Source organism: Harmonia axyridis, chromosome 2, assembly GCF_914767665.1.
Source record: "Harmonia axyridis chromosome 2, icHarAxyr1.1, whole genome shotgun sequence".
NCBI lineage: Eukaryota > Metazoa > Arthropoda > Insecta > Coleoptera > Coccinellidae > Harmonia > Harmonia axyridis.
The window spans coordinates 10,619,351-10,637,475 of record NC_059502.1 but is presented as its reverse complement, the minus strand read 5'-3'; the positions used below and the strand labels follow the sequence as shown (position 1 = coordinate 10,637,475).

At 37.6% G+C, this 18,125-nt stretch overlaps 1 protein-coding gene and 1 non-coding gene across 2 annotated transcripts in view; one reads left to right on the top strand and one right to left on the bottom strand.

Moving 5' to 3' along the window:
• LOC123672329 (protein-L-histidine N-pros-methyltransferase) overlaps positions 1 to 18,125 on the top strand; it is a 147,824-nt gene that overhangs the window by 94,184 nt on the left and 35,515 nt on the right. The gene's annotated exons all lie outside the window — the stretch shown is intronic.
• On the bottom strand, positions 10,528 to 10,600 carry Trnat-agu. The gene has a single exon. It is a non-coding gene; the product is annotated as a tRNA-Thr (tRNA).

The window sequence follows — 18,125 nt, the reverse complement described above, 5'->3', positions numbered from 1 at the left end:
CTGCTGCCAATACTATTTTTCTGGATAGGGTTTCTACTTCATCTTCCATCCAGATGGCATCTAGGGTTTTTGACTGTATATGCTTTTTGAAATAGAGGACTTCAAGAAATTGTACCCAATTGTATATCACCTTCTGCCGTCTTGAACAAACAAAGTCTTTCAAGATATAGGTATCACTGAAGGCTCGTTTGTCCATCATAATAAAATAATTCAGGGGTAATCAGTTTTTCACTAACTGGATCCTTCATTTTACCTATAAATTTGATTGAATAATGGGATCTGAAAGTATTATTAATGAAGGAAGAAAATGGAACATCTAAAAGCCTGGAAATAGTAGATTTTCTCAAAGCCAATACCATTATACCAACGAATTATCTTTTCATTCTTCCTCGTGTTGTAGGCTCCAAACCTGTTTTTTTTTTTGTGGTACAGTACTTGGAAACATCCTTGAACACTCTGCTTACTCGACCGGTCATCACCTCGTAACTTACTCCTTGAACTCTCCTTTTCCCAGTTTTTATACCTGGGTTACAAACATAAAATCAAAGAGTACACCATGAATTTCTTCTTCCTTTTCTTATTCTCTCAGTTGTATGCCTGTGCAATGGTATCATGGTTCCTACACACTAATAAGGGTAGGGGAAAGATATTATCTATTGTATCTTTCTGAGAACCTTATGAATGAGAAAGTTGTATGCACAAGTACCACGAAAGACCATTGTTACTCTAATACAGGTACATTTATATCAAGTATTGTGACGACAAATTCGGATAGACACAGACATTATGTCTAAGTGCTTTTTGTCGCCACAGTATCAAGCTTGGACCCACCCTGTAAAATCTCATTTAAGGAACGATCCTTCTCGAGAGATCTATCCAAAGTCTTCCGCATATGGCTCCTCTCGAAAACCCAATCGAGTTCATTAAAATTAAGAATTCGGGACCATTATTTTTTCAGATGGAAGTGTAAAACTTTCAAGACCCCGGCCTGGTAATGGAAAAATCGAGTGCTCAATTTCAGGGATGTAATTTCCGAGGAAGCGAACTGGAATTCTTTGAAAACTTAATGAAACAACCGGAACGGGAGCGCACTCATTTCCAACAATCTGGGAAACTTCGCTGCGCGCATTTCCTTCTCTATCGGAAAAACCCCCTACCTCTCTGCCGTCTCTCGGAGCTCCAGAGCGCCAATCAGGCCGACTGCGTTAATGAGAATTGTTAATTAGGGCGGAGAATTTGAGGAGAACGAATAGCATTCTCTCACGGTATCGTAGAACATTACTCCGGGTTGGATGTAGGTGTGTCTGGTAATTAGTCAGTTCGGAAAATTGGATTCGTGGAAATTGCTTCCATGTGACCTTCGAAACGCCATTCATCGATAGATGTTACTGTTTTCTACGATTGCTATGATGTACTTCATTTCGTTAAAGATTTAAAAAACCCCTTTTCTTCGTTTAAACCTTGCAGAATCATTTTCCACACTTCAGACTGTACAGAATGAGGTATAGACCAATGAAATCAAGTCTTCGAAACTCCCAACTATAGAAACGCGGGCTAGATCACAAAATGAGTTGATTCGTTTAATAACGTTTTAATTAATTATTTAATTAAATTTGTTTTAATTTCAGTTTTTGTAGAAAAAGTATAGTGTGCAACACTAGTGAAAACCCTATTACTTACTCGTGTGTTTGTGGCACTCGCCTTCGTCTCATGCTGTCAAACTTTTAAAAAAATGTTTGTTTTTTGGTATAACTCGATACACGACATAAAATTCTCAGCTTTTCAGGAAATAAAATACCAAACCCTATATCTCCTGATTTATAATCTAAATCAATTTAACTAAAGGGTGTTTTTTTTTTTGCTATAGAGCTTTAAATTGCAATAAAACAACGATGGATCATTCGATTGACATGAATTTTATTTATCCCCAAGATGATCTTGTGGCATTACATTTTGAATATGATTTCTGGCATATGACCGCCACGGCTGGCTCGGATGTAGTCTAATCTGGACGTCCAATTTTCGATGACTTTTTCCAACATTTGTGGCCGTATATCGGCAATGACACGGCGAATGCTGTCTTCCAAATGGTCGAGGTTTTGTGGCTTATCCGCATAGACCAATGACTTTACATAGCCCCACAGAAAGTAGTCTAGCGGTGTTAAATCACAAGATCTTGGAAGCCAATTCACAGGTTCAAAATGTGAAATTAGGCGGTCACCAAATGTGTCTTTCAATGAATCGATTGTGGCACGAGCTGTGTGACATGTTGCGCTGTCTTGTTGGAACCACAGCTCCTGGACATCATGGTTCTTCAATTCAGGAATGAAAAAGTTAGTAAACATGGCTCTATACCGATCACCATTGACTGTAACGTTCTGGCCATCATCGTTTTTGAAGTACGGACCAATGATTCCACCAGCCCATAAAGCGCACCAAACAGTCAGTTTTTCTGGATGTAACGGTGTTTCGACATACACTTGAGGATTAGCTTCACTCCAAATGTGGCAGTTTTGTTTGTTGACGTAGCCATTCAACCAGAAGTGCGCTTCATCGCTACTGGACGTAGTGCGCGATACGTATTCCGCACAGAACCATTATTTTCGAAATAAAATTGCACTATTTGCAAGCGTTGTCCAGGCGTGAGTCTATTCATAATGAATTGCCAAACCAAACTGAGAATAAATCACTTGACAGCTGTTAAATCGGTCGCCATCTTGAACAGTAATGCCAACTTAAAGTTATATACCTCGAAAAAAAACACCCTATAGAAGATAGTATATCTTCCAAAAATGAGGATTCGAGAATGCTTACTGGCTCACCTTCTGAGTCTGGTTCATCATCACAGATAATATCTGGTTCGCCAGATAATATGACAGGAATTCTTGTTTGCTGCAGGCAATCCAGCATTCAATATTTTATCAATAAAAAGACAAAAACTTTATCTCTGTTTACATTATCCCCAAGAGCTATTTAGTGATGCCCAAGGCATAATGTAAGGGATGGTAATGACATGAGTAACTAAGCAATAAAATCAAAAGAGAAAACTGGTGTATGACATAAATATAGAGTGTTTTTTTTCGAGGTGTATAACTTTAAGTTATATACTTTAACAGCTGTCAAGTGATTTATTTTCAGTTTGGTTTGGCAATTCATCATGAATAGGCTCACTCCTGATCAACGCTTGCAAATAGTGCAATTTTATTTCGAAAGTAATGGTTCTGTGCGAAATACGTATTGCGCACTACGCCCATTAGCGATGAAGCGCACTTCTTGTTGAATGGCTACGTCAACGTCGAAATACCGTTACATTCAGAAAAACTGACTGTTTGATGCGCTTTATGGGCTGGTGGAATCATTGGTCCGTACTTCTTCAAAAACGATGATGGCCAGAACGTTACTGTCAATGGTGATCGGTATAGAGCCATGATTACTAACTTTTTCATTCCTGAATTGAACAACCATGATGTCCAGGAGCTGTGGTTCCAACAAGACGGCGCAAAATGTCCCACAGCTCGTGCCGCAATCGATTTATTGAAAGACACGTTTGGTGACCGCCTAATTTTAAGTTTTGGGCCTGTGAATTGGCCTCCAAGATCTTGTGATTTAACACCGCTAGACTACTTTCTGTGGGGCTATGTAAAGTCATTGGTCTATGCGGATAAGCCACAAACCCTCGACCATTTGGAAGACAACATTCGCCGTGTTATTGCCGATATACGGCCACAAATGTTGGAAAAAGTCATCGAAAATTGGACGTCCAGATTGGACTACATCCGAGCCAGCTGTGGCGTTAATATGCCAGAAATCATATTTAAAATGTAATGCCACAAGATTATCTTACGGATAAATAAAATTCATGTCAGTCGAATAATCCATCGTTGTTTTATTACAATTTAAAGTTCTATAGCTCTAAAAAAAACACCTTTTTTTTATGAGCATGTGTGTGCGTTGCAAATTTAGAACTTTTCCTGATAAAATTTTACCAAGACGCAAAGTAACGTAATATGGAGTGTTGGTTTTTAATACCCAAGTACGAGCTGGCATGGCGCCCCACCCATTGGAAGAGTAATTTTTCTCCGAACTCCTCATCCGAGAAAACCAATCAACGTCCACCACTTCAAACATATTTATGAAATCATAACGTCGGTCCAATATAAAACCGATACATATTATGGAACTTTATCGATCTCGACACTCACCACATCTCATTAACGTATACTTTTTAATGGCCAACTCCCCGACCTCTGACCCGCGGCCTGCGTATCCTTCTTGGTCCATCGAAGATGCTGCCCACCCCATCTCTGTTAATTCTCTTCGTAATTGCGAGTGCCAATAAGCAATAACATGAGCATCGGACCTCCACCTTGATATTCTAGACTATTTATGTGGACTTTTATGCCTTTTCGGGCTTTGGCATTGTGCTTGACTCACATCCAGGTTAATTTTACGAGAGTATTATTGCATCCAGTGCTGTTCTTGTGTTCGCAGTTGATTTCTCCACTTGAAACCCATAACTTACAAAGCTAGTTGGAGAGTTTTTCTATATGTACTGTTTTATTACCTGTGGTTTTTGCACTTTGGTGTTGGTGGTATTTCGTTTTTATTGATGGCTCATCTGGTTATTCAAATTAGTAATTATACCCGGGTTTTGCATTGTGTCTACTTTGTACTTAGCACTTGTATTTTATGGCTTCGCTCGCTTGGTTAACCAAGGTCCAGACGGGTCTATCTCCTCCGAGGTTGGTCGAATCAAAAAGAAGATTTTTGCGCTGGTTCCAAGGAAATGGTAGTGGTCAGAATATTCTACTGGAGTTATAGTAACCACAGTCTAATCTGCAGAATCTTTATGAGCGTTTAACGAACGTTGTGACAAAGATGTTGTCATCTCCAGAAACTGAAACTAGCTGAAGATAATAACATGATTCTCTGAATTCAGTGTAGATTTTCAGGATCTTCTCGAAGATTATCATATTTTAACTGTAATACGTCTTTCATAAGAGTAGAAAAATATCGAAAGAGTAATTATTCCTAACAATAATAAAAATATTGAAATTGTATACTGTTGTTGATTGTTTCCTTCTATTTCATTGAACGAAACTATTGGTATAAAATTTGTTACGAAAATGAATACAAATAACGTATTCATTTCTGTCTATGTAGGAGCTCAAATTTTCAAGATATATAATTTTAGAGAAATGTAAGTTACATTATTTCAATTCAAATCCGTAAGTGTAGTAAACAAAAGTAGATACGAAATTTTTATTCAAGTTATACAGAATAGAATATTATGTCGTACTTACAAACAAAACTCCAGCAGTAATCTGCCATCTTCTGCATGTCCCATCTTCCTTGGTAGCGGTCCTCCATAATTCTAATATCCTGGTGAAATCTTTCACCTTGTTCCTCACTCATGTCTCCTAAATTTTCTGGAAAACGGTCTAAGTGGCTGTGTGAATAGTGTATTTTGATACTTATATCGCACCCTAAGGATTTGAAACTATTAAGCATCTTTTTAACCATTTCAACATAGTTTTGAGCTTTATGTTTGCCTAGAAAATTTTCTACAACTGCAACCTGCAACAAATGATGTCAAAGCTTCTCGTTCAATTTGATTCATTGAGTTTGTTTTTTATGAATTATTTCATAGGAAATTTCATTTTTCCAGCATTTTCAAGATGAAACGAAATCTACTACTTGGTTGTAAGGAAGTTATACGAAATTTCATGAAAAAATTACAGGAATACAAACTTGACAAGTGCACAAAATCTCCCGAGACATTTCGTTCTTCATTTCAATTTGATTATTCGTGAAACAAGAACAAAATATCAAACATATATCTCCTTCTCCACTACATACATTTCAATTGACTACAAATATATATTTCCAACAGTTCATATAAGAAATTCCGAGTATTCACCTTTTAACCATATTGTACCTGCAAGGATTAAGGGGAACTGAGTAAAGAATAATATATCAATTACCGGGGAACACGGCTTAACACTTAATTTATTAAGATTAGAGTAGAAAAGGGAATTCCATAATTTAAGAGACAGCGAACTCAGACTCGACGTCACTAATAAAATTGAATGGCGCAGTGCAGTATCGGATAATTTTGATAGATATATTGAAGGTAAAAATTGAAGAACATCCGATTCATCACAATTAGATCAATCTAATAATTCTCAGTTATCCCTTAGGAAGTTCTCCAACGAGAAATTCAAGAATCCTATATTCTCTAGAGTATTGAAGACTGATACAATAATTTCATCTGATTGGTATTTTAAATACTAGTGGCAATGATTTATACAATGAATTCTCTGTATACTTTCCAAAGTAAGTCTCTAACCGATCTTATATCAATTGCATTCTTTAAACAAAATGACATGTTTTCTAAGCTCATTTCTTAAATCTATTTTTGACGTCAATCCCACGCGAATATTCCTAATTGAACATATTCAATCAATATCGTATTCCAGGCTAGGAATCTATTATATTTAAATGCTTCTTCTGAAACTCAATCTCGTCCGTTTTCACATTTCGCCTATATATCCATCTATGGTAGGCATCTAAGCTTGTTGAAACTTGATATATTCATTCTTTACTTCGTTTGCTCTTTCATTAATGGGTTGCTGAATATTTTTCTCACATATCAACCAATTTCAAGAAATCTACTTGCAGATTTCTCTTACTACAGTGCCAACTATTGACTTGGAAAGCTTAAAGAGCAGAATTTCATGATCTTTATTTATTTCTGTACACTTTTCAATAAGCCCTCCACTTCTGTAAACTGCCATTGAAAAAATTCAAAAATTCAATCGGTAAAATTTCTATTGTTATTGCATTTATTGCAATTATTTTTTTCATATAACATTTTAGTTTTTTCAATCATTTCCTATTATAATAAAAATTCGTTAAAATTCATGTTCCGACCGAATAAATCTTTATTAGTCAGCTCAATCTAATTGTTCATATTCGACTCAAAATATGACAATTGCAGTTATCTACCTTGTTTCCTTGGATAATCGCCAAGAAACGTGCGATGACTTTACCTCTGACTATACCGAGCAACATGAAATTGTCTAACTAAAATCTCTTCCACGTTTGGCTGCTGAATGGTTCTGCTTAGTAACGCCACTGGTAAAAAATAGCAATCTCACACTTCGCTGAGCTGCTCCTGGGCTTCTGTATTCACTTCAGCCTCTACAATAAAGATTTAATATTTGCCGATTTTTTAACTTTTTTTATAAAAATTCTGTCCGACGCTTAAATTTAAGCTTCATTTACTATATGGCGAATCCAAATCGAATCGCGTCATTCGACATGATTTGAATGAAGTTTCCTCAATATAGTTGAAGAGAAATTCAAGATTCCATAAAAGGGCAACCCGCCTAAAAGAAAAAAAAATTTGTACAATGTTTCAAGAATTAAGGCTGCTTACAATCCTCAGAAGAATGGTAATCAGACTCTAATCTACGTGACGAAATGAATGAGTCGAATGGTATCATTTGTTGTCGATCTCACCCCTGAAGATTTTGAATTGGACTGAAAAACAGTTCAGGGCAAATGAATCATGAAAGACCCTCTATTTCTCTGAGACTGGCTAATGGACTAGTTTTCATTTTTTTGTTAAGGATTTATTTTAAAAATTAAAGTGAAATGAAACAAAAATGTGGAAGAATCATTGAAATATCTCTAGAAATGAAAAAGTTATGGGACTTTGAAGTTGCGCTTGGAAGAATAATTTCATAGTACGTGTAAGTGGCGTGACGTCACACACTAGACTGGTATTCGCAGAGTGCTTACGAATTCATTGGTGTACAATCACTTGTGCTGTTCGTGTCGTGTTTTGTTCGTTACACGATGGCTGAAATAACTTACTATATACATACATATAAATTACCTTTTTCTCTTTTTACTTTTTACTCCTCACATAAATATGTTTTGCCATTGATAGATTTCAACAACCAGTACTCAACTACAAACTGTTTATGAAACGTTTTTTAAATGAATCATCGTTATAAGTTGAATCATGATGAAGCAAACTCAAAAGTAGATACTTACTTGAAAAGTTTTACTCCTTTTATTTCTGCACTGACATAAGATGGATTTGAAGAAAAAAACTCCATCACAGCGAATATATCTATTTTAGGCAAATTGTCACTTTGTCCTTTCACGAAGCCTTCTTCCATTATGGTGACATTAAAACAAAACTCGAGTTAAAACTACACTGTACAACTACAAATGGCGCGAGAGCCTTGGTGCGGCTAAGTATTTAAACATAATTTATGGTGTAGCGATCACAGGCAAGAGCCGTGACGTCACAGACCAAAGACGTTCCGCGCTAAAATACATAAATTTAAATAATCTATTTCTCAGTCATTTATTGATGGATTTTCCAAATTTTTTCACTGATTTATCAGTTTTGCTCTATATTTTAATTCTATCGTGTCAAATATAGTATTATCAACATCACTAAACTAGTCCAATGGACTAGTAAACAGAACCAGTAAAACAGAAGCGGTTTGGAGTCCTGAAAGGATTTCACTCTCTCCACTCATCCAAACTGAGAACACAAATTTGTCTAGGCCTCGTTCTCATCTCACAATTTCGTCTTTTATTGACGAATGCAATCCACAGCAGGCAACTTGCAGTCGACACTATTCTGCTCGACTCTCAATCGACACGTCGGCGTCGCAACCACATTAGAAATACTTTTGATTCATTTCGTGTGAAATTAATATCTACTATTTGCTTTCGATTCGTCAAAACTTAGTCATTCCTATAAGTCCTTTTTGTTTCAAACATTCACTGGATTTTATTATTCAGATATATTAGGTATACAACTTTGCTTCCGTCGTTTTGCTATACTGCAATAGTTGCTGTAGTGGTAAGTGGTAGTCGACATAAATGGATAGTAGATGCCATCCAATAAGCTTAGGTATTTGTAAACATAACGCCATCGAAATATTAGTCGATTTGTGTCTGTATTATAAATTCATTCTCGATTACACATTTCAGTTTATGAGCCAAATTCTCGTCATTTGCGGTAGGTTTCACTTTTCTGCTCTAATATGAAGAAATCTGCGGCTGAGGCTCATCGAATGCTCTCAAATACCTATCGCGAGGCTGCTATCAGTGAAAAAACGTGTCGAGAGTGGTTTCAACGCTTCAAAAACGGTGATTTTGACGTCGAAGACCAGGATGGCAGTGGAAGAGAGAAGGTTTTCGAAGATGCAGAATTGGGGGCATTACTTGATCTAGACTCGTGTCAAATGCATCAAGAATTGGTAGGATCATTGGGAGTGACGCAACAAGCCATTTCAAAACGCTCGAATGTCATGGTAACGATTCAGAAATAAGGGAATCTGTACGAGTTGAAGCCGAGAGATGTTGAACGCCGTTTGTTTGCTTGTGAACAGCTGCTTGCAAGGCAAAGACTGAAGGGATTTCTGTATCGCATTGTGACTAGCGATGAAAAATAGGTTCATTGCAATAATCCCAAGCGCAGATTTTTATGGGGTTATCCCGGCCATGCATCACAGGCGAACGTTATCGAACGCAATTAAGAGAGTCATGATAAAGTTATTTTACAGCATGACAATGCTCGACCCAATGTTGCGAAGAGGTCAAGACATACTTGGAAATGTTGAAAAGGGAAGTCCTAACCCACCTGCCGTATTCTCCAGACGTTGCTTCCCCGGACTATCACTTGTTTCGATTAAAGGCACACGGCCTGGCTGACGAGCACTTCGGGTTTTATGACTAAGTGAAAAATTGGGTCGATTCGTGGATCTCTTTAAAGATGACCTGTTCTTTCAACGCGGGATTCGTACTCTGCCCGGAAGTAGTGGAAGTAAATAGTGGCCAACGATGGACAATACTTTGAATCATGAATGTATAACCAGTTTTTTCACAATAAAGCCTCGAATTCCGGAGAAAACGGCGGAAGCAAAGTTGTACGCCTATGTAGTTTCTTGTGTACCCTTTTTTTCTAATTAACGTTAGTTCAGTTACTTCTGCTTCATTCTTCAGTTGAATTAATTCCATTCCATTAGATATCCATAAGAATAACAGCATCGAAAGATTATTTGTATTATTCACATACTACATTACAGGTTATTAACACAAGTTTGAAGTTCAGTAGCCCGATGCGCAAGGGCACCAAATCCCCGCTCCACCTGAATACATTCCTGGCGCAGTCGCGCATTACTCACATCTCATATTTACCATCCAAAACACATAATATATATCTGCTGGATAAGCCTCGAATTTCGGAAAAAAAACGGCGGAAGCAAAGTTGTACGCCTATGTAGTATCTTGTGTAGTCTGTTAATAATAATCAATAAGTTTTTTTTCTAATGAACGTCAGTTCAGTTACTTCAGTTTCATTCTTCAGTTTAATCAGTTCCATTCCATAAGAATATCAGCATCGAAAGATTATTTGTACTAGTTTAACGTCTGTATATTCACATAGTAAATCAATTTCACGGCATTCTGACAATTTTTCAATTCTGGAAAAAGCACCTCCCCGAGCGGGACTCGAACCCGCAACCTCCGAATTACTAGTCCGAAGCTCTCGCCTTTGAGCTATCGAGGAAGTTGAAGATTCTCCGCAATGAGGAACCACCAATCCCAGAATTTAGTGTTAATATAATGTTATAAAGATTGTAAGAAAGTTTTGTATGTGGGTCAAATAAACATTTTAATTATTATTATTATATTATATATGCTTTACAAACTATATACATCCATATTAACACTCAATTCTGGGATTGGTGGTGAAATTAATTTACTATTATTTGTACTATTCACATACTACATTACATGTTATGGGCCCAGTCACACAAGTTTGAAGTTCAGTAGCCCGATGCGCAAGGGCACCAAATCCCCGCTCCACCTGAATACATTCCTGGCGCAGTCGCGCATTACTCACATCTCATATTTACCATCCAAAACACATATATCTGCGGGATTACAAAGAACAATTATTTATTCGATTCCGATGAACCACCCGCGGTCGGCCGGTGCTAAATTATCAGATTTGTGTCAACGTCGGCCGGCAAAGCGACGGGCACACGGGCGTAAATTGCCGCACGGCGTACGGTAGAGGGGGGGCAGAAGGGGGCGCAGCTAAAGGATAATGCACGCGCCCGCAAGTCAAACAATCGTCGGTCGCCGAGACGGATCGTTTCCTTTCCGCCTTAAATTGTTGGATTTAAAATGATCTATTTGTCGAGTTCAAGAGCTGTTCGATCGCGGAGGGCACTGACGGTGTCGCCAAGCATAAAGTGCGGAGAAACTGAGGTACTAAAATCCGAAATACATAGACGTACAACTTTCCTTCCGCCGTTTTTTTTTTTTTCAAAATTCGAGACTTCATTGTGAAAAACTGGTTATACATTTATAATTCATATAATATTGTACATCGCTGGCCACTACTTCCTTCCATCTTAACGGCAGCGTACGAATCCCGCGTTGAAAAAACTTTTAAAGCGATCCACGAATCGACCTTATTTTTTACTCATTCATAAGATCGGAAGTGCTGGTCAGCCTGGCCGTGTGCCATTGAACAAAACAAGTGATAGTCCGGGGGAGCAACGTCTGTAGAATACGGCGGTTGGAATAGGACTTCCCACTTCAACGTTTCTAAGTATGTCTTGACCACTTTCGCAACATGGGGTCGAGCATTGTCATGCTCATGGCACTTTATCATGTTTCTCGTTATATTGCAGCCGTTTGTCTTTCAATGCTAGGCTCAAACGCATTAACTGCGTTCGATAACGATCGCCTGTGATCGTTTCAGTCGGATTTAGCAACTCATAATACAATACGCCGAGCTGGTCTTACCAAATACTGAGCAATATTCACGTAACCGTGAATATTTAGTTTGGCTGTCGACGTAGAAGCATGGCCGGGATATCCCCATGATATTCTGCGCTAAGGATTTTCATAATGAACCTATTTTTCGTTTCCAGTCACAATGCGATGCAAAAATCCCATCCGTCTTTGCCTTCCAAGCAGCTGTTCACAAGCAAACAAACGCCGTTCAACATCTCTCGTCTTCAACTCGTACGACACCCAATTTCCTGGTTTATGAATCATTCCCATGACTTCCAGGCGTTTTGAAATGGCTTGTTGCGTCACTCCGAATGATCCTACCAATTCTTGTTGCGTTTGACACAAGTCTTGATCAAGTAATGCCTCTAATTCGAAAACCTTCTCTCTTCCACCGCCATGCTGGTCTTCGACGTCAAAATCATCGTTCTTGAAGCGTTGAAACCACGTTCTTTAACTATTAGCGGACTCGCCATAGATATTTGAGAGCATTCGAGGAGCTCAAAAACAAATAAACTTGTGTGTATTCGTTCAGGAGTTCACCTCTGAGCAATGGATTGTTCACTTTTTCGGGCCATTCCAGAGTTTAGTACCTTAGCCACCTGTACCTATGAAATTAATATCAATATTAAAATATACGTATATCATGGCTGGGTGATCAAATTTTCAAGATGTGTTGTTGGAATGCACGTATTTTGATGATGAATTGATGATAGAATTCGAAAATTTTCGGATGCGGAATGATTGTTCGTTATCATTTGTTGGAAAGCAGAAATTATATATGGGTGTGGATGTAATATACGAATCATTCGAGAGTCAACTGTTATCATGTCTTAATAACTGTACGTGCAACAACTTCTGCATAACTTAGAAATGAATTATCACACTTATATTTGCTTCTCAGTTCTTCTTGAGTACGTCATAACCTCACATTTGTCTATGTCTGATATAATTATATTTTCATTGCTACACCTTAATACAAGCATCGACTGAAGCTGCAGGTTTATGCAATCCAGGATATTTCTGATAACAGAAAAGAGCTTCAGGTCATCCACAAAACAAAAGTTTCGTTGAACTGATTTTTTCAAGAAAATCTTATATAACAAGGAGAAATAATAGCAGTCCAATATTCGAACCCTGCGGAAGTCCAGATGCTGATGAAGGAACTAACATCATTGTAAGCTACAAAATGAATACGTGCTGTAAAATAGAACCAAATGAATTCAATCGCGCTTTTCTCAAAACTTAGATGCGATAATAATATATGCAGCAATACATCGCGATAGATTTTGATTGTTCAACTTTTATCGTCCAATCGTTCCGAAACAAATCGTGACATAAAAATGTTTAAAAACAAATTAACAATATGAAAACTCCACGCCTCACGTATCAACACCTTCGTTTCTTACCAAACGCCCAACATAAAAACTGTTAAAAGGAAGCTGGAAAAAACGTCAAATCATGACCGATGGATGACGAACGTCTCCACTCTCAAACTAACCCGCAAGGACGTTACCTCCATCTGAACTTAGAGGGCATCACCTCCTCTCGATCCTTCGCGAATAGCAATCATTCTTCAGCACCGTCAGATAAGATCGTGTAACCATTCGAGTGGTATTAAACGCCCGATTTGCAAAATAATATTCCTTCGGCAAAGAGACATTAATCTAATCGTGCATCTACATATTACGTCGTGTCTACGGCCTAATTAACGTCCACCGCGGGTGATTTATGCCACGTTGCCATGTCGGAAAACTCGCGGCAGAAAGACGCTGCTGTTTGCGCGCAAAGAATGATTTGCCCTTTTGTGGCGCAATCTGCGCACGGCCCATTCGTGATTGGAGGTAATTAACTGCCCGGCTCGGGTGCTTACTCAGCCCGTACAGCTGAATGTGTGTAATATCTTAGCCTGCTGCTAATTGTCGCATAGTTGCGAGACGCGTCCACTATCTCCTACTCAAACTTCCCAAACATAATGAAATTTGCCGAGACAACGGCACTAAATTACTCGCGAGGCTTGTATGGCGTATCTTCGTTTATCTTCAACTGGAGACGGACGGTGAAGATACGCCGAAAGTGATCTTTGATGTACCAAAACGATGTGCTGAGGTTTGGAGATGTATCTTTAGTATCTATATAAAAAGGGAGATACTAAAAATTCAATGTCAATCTGAAGAGAAAGTGAACTCGAAGGTGTTACGTTTTGTTGGAAACAGCAAATAACAACACAGACATTGCCATTAATGTTTAACAACCACTACGCTTCACAGATATACCAACCGGTATCCCTTATGACTGTCAACACACAGATCTACCTAACTCACGCAGATCCACCTAACCCACACAGATCCACTTAACCCACACAGATCCACCTAACTCACACAGATCCATCTAACTTAGAAAGATCCACCTAACTCGCATAGATCTACCCAAGTCACACAGATCAACCTAACTCACATAGATCCACCTAACTCACACAGATCCACCTTACCCACATATCAACTCTACCTACAGATCTCCCTATCCACAGTTCTAACTAACCCACAGATATACCTAACCCACATATCTAGAGGGTTTTCCAATAAGAGGTCTGCTTGTATGTCACGTGGCACCATCTCGTTGAAACTAAACGTCGTCCATATGAATATTTTCCAATTTTGGTCATAAAAAATCATTAATCATTCGCAATCCATTCACCGTAACAGTAGCGGGCTACTTCCATTGGAAAACCCTGTACTTCACCTACAGATCTACAATGCCCACAGATCTAGCATACCCACAGATCTACCATACCCACAGATCTACCATACCCACAGATCTATCATACCCACAGATCTACCATATCCACAGATCTACCATATCCACAGATCTACCATACCCACAGATCTACCATATCCACAGATCTACCATACCCACAGATCTATCTAACCGACAGACTAATTCAACTTTTGATATGTCTAAAATACAATAATACAATAAAAAATAAGAAAATATCTAGACATTGAAATCGTTGCAATAAAAATAAATGGCGAAATGTTTTGGATATCATATAATGAGAGCGTAAAATAAAAACTATCAATATAATAGTTGCTATATAAATATGGGCGATACAATAGGTTACAAGCAATTTTGAGAGCACTTCTGGAAAATTGTGTACATTATATTCACTAAATTACTTCATCATCATAATGATTGAATTGTTTTTTCCATCACAGAAATTCATCTCAAATTTCATTGAATTTCCACTGCGATTAAGTTTTCATATCATTCCGTGTCAAAAAGCTATATGATCGCAAATGACATAAAAACTATTTGCATTCGATTTTATACTGTCCTCAGGTCAGATTCAGATTTGCAAGTAAAAATGCAAAAAAAATGGATAGGGTATAGAAAGGATAACAAGATTCTAGGGAGGGCTATAACAAGAAAAGGCTATCGATCATGTAAAGGAATCTAATTTTGTCTATCGTAAACATGAATGCAAAGGGATGATATATATTGCGCGTTGTCTATATGTACAGGGTCTTTTAATATTCGATCAAGAAATTTGACGTTGAAGTATAAAAACAGCATAAATATTGCCTGTAATATCATTAAATTTCAAACTCTTGACTTTTATTGGAATTTTTTTTAGAGTAGAAATTGTGATTATATTAATACAATCTATTAGTAACTTCAGCAATAGTAACTTCAACATCTACACCAGGTTCAATAGAAATTGAGGTAATTTCCTTGACAACTTCGGAAGGCGAGTGTAAATCGATAACCCTTTTTTCATTTCGATGGATGCCAATCTGAAAATCTTCACACAAAGATTTCAATTTCATCATTTCACTCAGATCATATTCGAAAACGGGTATGTCTATTTATGATTTCAATTTTAGTTTCACCATTATCTCTGGCAGAACGTAATATACTTGTTTCTTTCATTATATTCACTGCTGGAAATTCACGGAATTGGTATTTCGCATATTTATGTGATTGTGATATATATATGTATAGATGCAAGTAATTCTAATCGAATTATATATCACAGAAAACGGAATAGTGCCTGCTCATTCATTTACATATAACAATAATTTACATTGGGATGGAGTATCATAAAAATTGATACTTTTCTTCAAACCAGAAGTAAAAACTGGTCAAACTGGTAAAAAAAAATTGAAATAGAATGAGAATCGAAACTTCAAATATGAAAGAAAGAAAAAAGGAAAAAATCAAACAAGTAATAAAAGAATATCTAAAATTACGGTTATTTACAATTCTTTATCTCAATTCTAGTCTTCTGTAAGCGTGAATTTTTCGAATGAGAACTCATTTTTCATTTCCCAAATCTCTAAATCATTTCTACGGGTGCCGTATTTCTATCAAAACGATAATAATATCTGATAATTTGTCTCTAGAAATTTTTCGAGTGGAATTTTCCAATATATATCTTCCAAGCTGTTCACGTTTAATCCAGGTTTCTATAAAGCAGAAGGTGTCGTCCGATAAGTGTGGAGATTTGGCACATTTCTGGAAGTCGCCTACATCGAGGGGATAGATTGGAGAAATTAATCTTGAGGGTAGAATGCTCCCAACTCCTACTGTGTTTATTTTCAATGTTAAAACACATTTTCTGTTCGATATATGATCCTCTATTAATCGAATACACTCGAACCGTTGCTTTTCGACAACAGAAAATAAATTGACCAGGGGTCGATCAAGGAGGGGGCCATGGATGCTTAGCCCCCCCTAAGAGGAGATCCAGGTCATTCTGTGACAATATTTTTTTTCAACGCCACTTTCAATCGAATGATATAGCTTCGTATATTAAGTGACAGAAAAATATAGGGAGAGCACCGACGTAAAGTCATGAACTTTCCTGCTTTTTCTATATTCTGCTTAAATTTTCTATAGTTCTGACAATGCAATATAATCAACGTCTTCCTCTTTGACGCGAGCTCAAACTAAACTGAATCAACTAATCACAAAACTGTCAGACTAGTTTTTGTAGTACGGAATTTCATCTTTCTAACGCTATCTAGTGGAACCCCATCGGACTTATACAATGCGAGATAAAGATAACTAAAGACTTCTATTGGAAAAATAATAGATTTCTTTTTACTACACCATATACATATATGAATATTTTTCATTTATTCCGGGGTTTAATTCATCAAGAAATCTATTATCTGCTTGGATTTAGATTAGATTCAATTAAGGAGGATTCGTTGCACTGCGACCTAATGGTCTATTGTGTCCCTCATCAGAGCTATTCTCTCCATAACGTGATTTACACTTCGCCTTCCAGTTCCAGAGTTCTAATGAACTCCAATATCTGGGATGGCTTCGAAGAGGCTAATTCCTCACTTCTAAAAGCTTCGTGTCCAAAGCAGGTTGGCTAGCTAAGGCGAGGCATTCAGTCACCAGGTGATCCAGAGTTTCTTCCTTCTCCCCACAGAATCTGCACTCGTTGTTTTCTGTTAGACCTATTCTCATGAGGTGTTTCCTAAGGCGATAATGCCCTGTGAGGAATCCAGTGAGGAGGTGTAGCATATTCTTACTAAGACCCATATAATTCTTAGATCTCGTAGGGTCAAAGTTTCGAAGAAACTTTTTGGTGTGATCCAAACCAGGAAGAATGCGCCAGAGTATTTCTCTTTCTTCCTTCTCCTGAAACTCTTTCTTGTAGGTACATTTGTCTACGCCACAGAAAGGTTCCGGGCCGATGAAAGAAGTTTGTGCTCCTTTTCTGGCAAGTGTGTTGGTCTCTTCATTCCCTCTAGTTCCCGAGTGGCCAGGAACCCAGATTAAAAAGACCTTGTTATTCTTGCCTATTTCATTATTATCTGATTGTTGATGATTGAGTCTTATTAGTTCTCAAGAAGCTTTCAGTCAGCATCGAATTGGGGACACCCTGTATGGCGTTTATTTTCAATAAGACGTCGCTATGTGACATGAAAGCAACGAAACAATCGCAATTTTGCAAGAAGAGTTTCCTGATTGAAAAAGCCTTTATAAATAACTATTATTTCGTTTACTCTTGTTTATAATCAATCACTCCACTTTATGTTATCCTTCTTAATCGATATCCAACACCTTAAATATCAAAGTTCTCAAGCAATGAACATTCCCGCGCTCCATTCTTCCACCATTTTTTGTTTCGTATTCCATTATATCAGATTAAACGGTGTGAAACTTTCATGGAAATGTACCTTTCAATATCCATCACTCAGAATTACTAAGGCTGCCTGCCTTATTTGGCATTTACCAGCTTTTGTAATTATCCAATTAGATATTTATCA